Genomic DNA, 4,847 nt, shown 5'->3' on the forward strand with positions numbered 1-4,847 from the left:
TACATGAGACAAATTTTGACAAATTAAATTAGTAGCTAATAGTAAATGTCATGTGTTAAAAAATTATTTGTATGCAAATAATCAAATGCAAGAGAATAAATCATGTTACAAATTTCGCATTTGTCACCTAACTTTTCTAAATATATAACATTTTAATTCAACAATTTAAAAGTGGCGCAATCCGAATATATATAAATAAAATTGGGGTTTTGCAAATTCTAAATTGAAAATCGCTTTAGATTTTATGAAAAATTTAAGAAACTGTTAACTAAAATAATTTTCATGTGTAAAGAAAAATTTACAATTTGTAATATAGGTAAGCACCTATTACCTCGATTTTTTTTCTTCTAAATACGAATAATAAAAAATATGCTTGATAATAGATAATAGAACAATATACAAATTTATCGAACAAACGTAAATATTAATATATATTTACAATCTCGTTCAAGAAGGTGTGTTAGAAAGAATACTCGGTTGAACCCACATGTCCTGGTATGTCAAGTTTTAAAGTTGACGCGGTTTTTTTTCCCTATAGGTTCTGTAACGAAAAATTTGATGGTGTACTTGGTAACCTCCTCTTTTCAATGTATAATGCTAGAAAATAATGTAAAGATTGAAACAATATTGGTAGTTAGAATGAGTTCAAGGATACGCCGCATTCATTTATGAATGTTGTTGGATTTCTTTGATGACATTATGCAGTTGTTTGAATTTCAATTTTCATATGTGTTTATTAATTGGAGTCTTCGGACATTGTATAATAGGGTTTTTGTATATAATGTAGACAAAAGGGGAGAAAGTGTCAAGATTTCAAAGTTTTTCAAGGTATTCAGAATTTGACAACAAGCATAGATGAGGACTAAAGAACTTTGCACACTCATATAACTTTTTATAGATGAATATCTGCAATACAAACACATTGGATGAACCGATGAGCAGTGAACATACATGAGAGTTTAGAAAAATCTATATTATCAAAAATTAAAAGAGTGCATTAATAGAACCTTAACTTGTTATAAGAATAAAATAACTAGATGCGTAACACACTCATATTAATTGCTCAAAGGGCAGTTGACATATATTTATCATATTAATTGCTCAAATCGTTGTAGGATTTTATATATCAAAGATCAATTAGGTAAAAGATAGTCTGATCTGGTATCAGGAATCCCGAGTGAAGTCTTCAAAGTCGTAATCTAGTTATGTTTCACGAAGAAACCTAAGTCTGGCTCTATCCGCAACCAGTATATATCGTGTATATATTGAGATTCTACTTTGCAGAGAGTCCACTGTTTATAATAATGAAACAGGCTAGATTGATTAAGGTTCAAGCAATTATTTCTTGTGATCAAATCAAACTCGCGAACTAATTTTCATTCTCAAGAGTTACTTTGATCCCAAGCAACTAAATTTCTCAACATAGAATGCTTCAAAAGAATGGAAATCATGTAAGCATGTGAGAAGTTTTCCTTGTATTATAAAGAAAAATATGCACCTATATATTTTCGATTAAAGAAGCGTGCATAAAAATTAGCTCAAGAATAACCAAGTATGGTTCGTGAAACATCAAGCTATGTTGTAGTTCAGTGACACCCAAAAACATAGCACTTTTGCGAACTAACAAAGTGGTTCCTGAACTCAATATGTATGAACTGTCTAGGAACAAAAAAAAAGTACATAGTTCGCGAACTGAAAAAATTAGTTCAAGAACACAAGAGCAAATTTCAAAAAATATCCGGGAACACCTTGGAATTGCATATTTCACAAACTAAAAAAATTAGTTCGTAAACATTTGTGCACATTGAAGTTCAATAACATCAACAAAATAAATAAATCATAGTTCGCGAATTAAAAAATTAATTTGTGAACACAAGTACAATTTGATATTTTTAGGCTTATATTTTACATACAAAGTTTTCTGAATAATAAAAATTATTCTCAACCTCAAAAGTGATAAGACCTATGAACATCCAATACTTGAGTTGGTGTCTTCTTCTTTGCGATTTTCATCATATATTAATGCCATGCGACATGGTCTTAGAAGATTGAATGGTAGAATAATGAGTAAATATAATAGTTAGTCTTCACATACCTTTGTTGATGAAGTTCTCGCATATATCACTACAAAAATAATCATCTTTAGCCACAATAAGAAACCGTGGGTATAAGTCAAAACTCCGTGGCAAGAGATATATTGCCACGGCTGTCCCTTCGTAACCAATATCAAGTGGCTAATAGTTTTTGCCACGTTGGTAGCCACGGTTTCCCTGCCGTGTCTATTGGTGTTATTTCAATTGCCACCAATTATTTCCTGGCTAATCAATAGAGAAGATTCACACGTTTGTGTTAAGTAGCCACGAAAATAAACCACACGTGGCTATTGGCTCAACTATTTTTTATGCTTCTGTTTGACAAAAAAGTCCATTAAAGTTATCTGGTTTTTGCTTCTAATTTCACAGTTTCATAGTCATGAAAAACAAATTCATCAAAAAAAATTATAGTCACGAAAAACAAATTTATTTACACAAGCTATTCCAGCAACATTTTCCATTCATTCGAACAAATATTACAAGGTTCGTAATTAATTACATTCAAACATCGCAAAGAAGAGCTAAACAAAATATAAATTCAATTCTACAATTTAACTGAACACTAAAAATTAGAATCAAAATTAAAAATTATAAACAGAGGATGATGTGACATTCCCTCAGTTCCAATGTGAGTCAACAATTGTATCTCCACCACAGCCTTCAAGCATATCATTTAGTGAACCTGGAGCATAAAATAGGTACACTTGCACATCAATAGAAACTTAATACACAACTAGATAATTAGATCGACCTTTTAGCTAGAAGTATTAACCTACCCAGTGATCAACATGCCAAGTTAAATCGAAAACGACTAATCCACCACCTTGTAACAGATTAAAACAAAAGTTTTCCTGTAAAACATATATACAGTTTCATCAAATTCAATCATGCAACTCTTAAGGAAGACTTACCTGTGTTGTAAATAAAAAAAAATCGAGAACTCAGAATGTCAGCACCACTCTTTTTATAGCTACCACCTGTTTCAATGATGGTAATGGCTACTCTAATGAGCTTTCAGTTTCATGGAATAATCAGAATGCAAGTTCAGTTACACGGCAGGAAAAGGCACTAGATAGAACAATGTGAAAAAACTGTCGACTCAACCAAAAAGGGTGTGCCAGCGCAAAAAATTGCATATTACATTAAAAAGGTAGCATCCAGAAACAAGATGGAATAGTGTAGTTACCATATAAGAACTTCCTCATTCCCAACTTCGAAGAGATCATTAGTCAAAGAATGTAAAGGAATTTCTTTAGAAATAGATCCACTCAGATAACTGTTGATATGAGCAACATATGATGACTTTGCAGATTCGTCGTCCGTAGCAACCTAGAGAACTGAAGATGAGTCCTCTGCACCACCACCACCAGGTTTAGCCTTTGTATGGGCTAGCATTTTCAAATACACCTACCACTGAAGACAACAGATTTTAATTCATAGGTTCAAACCAGTTTTAAAAGAAAAAGATACTTCACGTAATTCACAAATTAAAACAAACTCTAATCTGTTTGATAAACCTTAATGATACTCTATTACAAAGATAATGTATAATAATAATAATAATATAAGAAATTTAGCATCACCATTGAATTTATATGATGATAAATAACATCAGCAATTGTAATCTTATAACCAAATTCAGAGTCTGGGTTTGATATAAACTAAACATTTATGATAATCGTGCCAGGAAATTGAAGGAATGAGTATAAAAAATTCTTACCAGTTTTGTGGAAATACAACCCAAGCTAAAAATCTATCAACTCAAATTTATAAAGAGCAACACCACCATTGAATTTATCAAATTCCAAAGAAAGATTACCAATTACAATTTTAAAAACCAAATTCAAAATTTTCAGTTTGAAACTATTCTAATTGTATGATATACGTACCTGGAAATCAAACAAAGAAGCAACCATATATCTTACCAGTTTTGGGAAAGTACAATCTAACCAAAAATCAGTGAACATCTGTTGAGAAGGAAAAAGTCAATTGATTCCTTATTTTCAAATTAACTTCAGTTACCATGAAAGACTAAACTAGAAGTACAGATACAAGTTAATAATTCTCACTATACAAGGAACAGCCTAGAACCAATCTTTACCCGTCTCTCTAAATTGAAGTTAACTGTTATCTTAAAATACCGAAGCCAATCTGTAGTACATGGTGCCAAATAATCATGAAGCCCTAATAGTTATTTTAAGTCTGAACCTTGATTACTATTTTAAAACGAAATTCAAAGTTTGGGTGTATTATAAACTCAATATGATGGATAATTATACCAGGAAATCAAAGGAACGGCTACAAAAATTTCTTTCACAGAAGTATCACCCGACATGTAAACTGAATCAATGAAGTACCAAAAGAAGAAATTGGTCGATTTCTTGATTTCATCTGTTCAACATTAAAAAATTGTTTAAACCGAACGATACAGAAAAAAGAATGAAGTAAAATTAGGTGAATGATACAAAACCGACTAAAATTATCTTGCAACCCTACAATTAAAAAATCACAAAAGGAGAATTGATTTTACACAAACCCTAACTTACTTGCAGGACTTCCTTCACTGAATAGAGAAATCTAACAATCGGGTTTGTTTAATTTTGATATGTACATACATAGTGGAAGAAAGAAGAGATGTAGATACATAGTCGAAGAAAGAAGAGGGTACATAGTCGAAAAAAGAAGAAGAAGTCTGGAAGAAGAAGTCTGGGAGAACTGGGGAGTTACTTTCTCTCAGGTGAGAAACGTGGGTTG

General features: G+C 31.4%; 1 long non-coding RNA gene across 5 annotated transcripts; it reads right to left on the minus strand.

The window, feature by feature from the left end:
- Window positions 1-2,522: 2,522 nt before the first annotated feature.
- On the minus strand, window positions 2,523-4,847 carry LOC113284159. 5 transcript variants are annotated; one of them, XR_003327969.1, is made up of 3 exons: window positions 4,640-4,847; window positions 2,870-4,484; window positions 2,523-2,775 (listed from the first exon to the last, which is right to left on the minus strand). It is a non-coding gene; the product is annotated as an uncharacterized LOC113284159 (long non-coding RNA). The 5 variants fall into 5 exon arrangements; XR_003327966.1 differs by having other exon boundaries at window positions 2,870-2,944; window positions 3,280-4,847; XR_003327967.1 differs by having other exon boundaries at window positions 2,870-3,070; window positions 3,280-4,847.

This window comes from Papaver somniferum, chromosome 1, assembly GCF_003573695.1.
Source record: "Papaver somniferum cultivar HN1 chromosome 1, ASM357369v1, whole genome shotgun sequence".
NCBI lineage: Eukaryota > Viridiplantae > Streptophyta > Magnoliopsida > Ranunculales > Papaveraceae > Papaver > Papaver somniferum.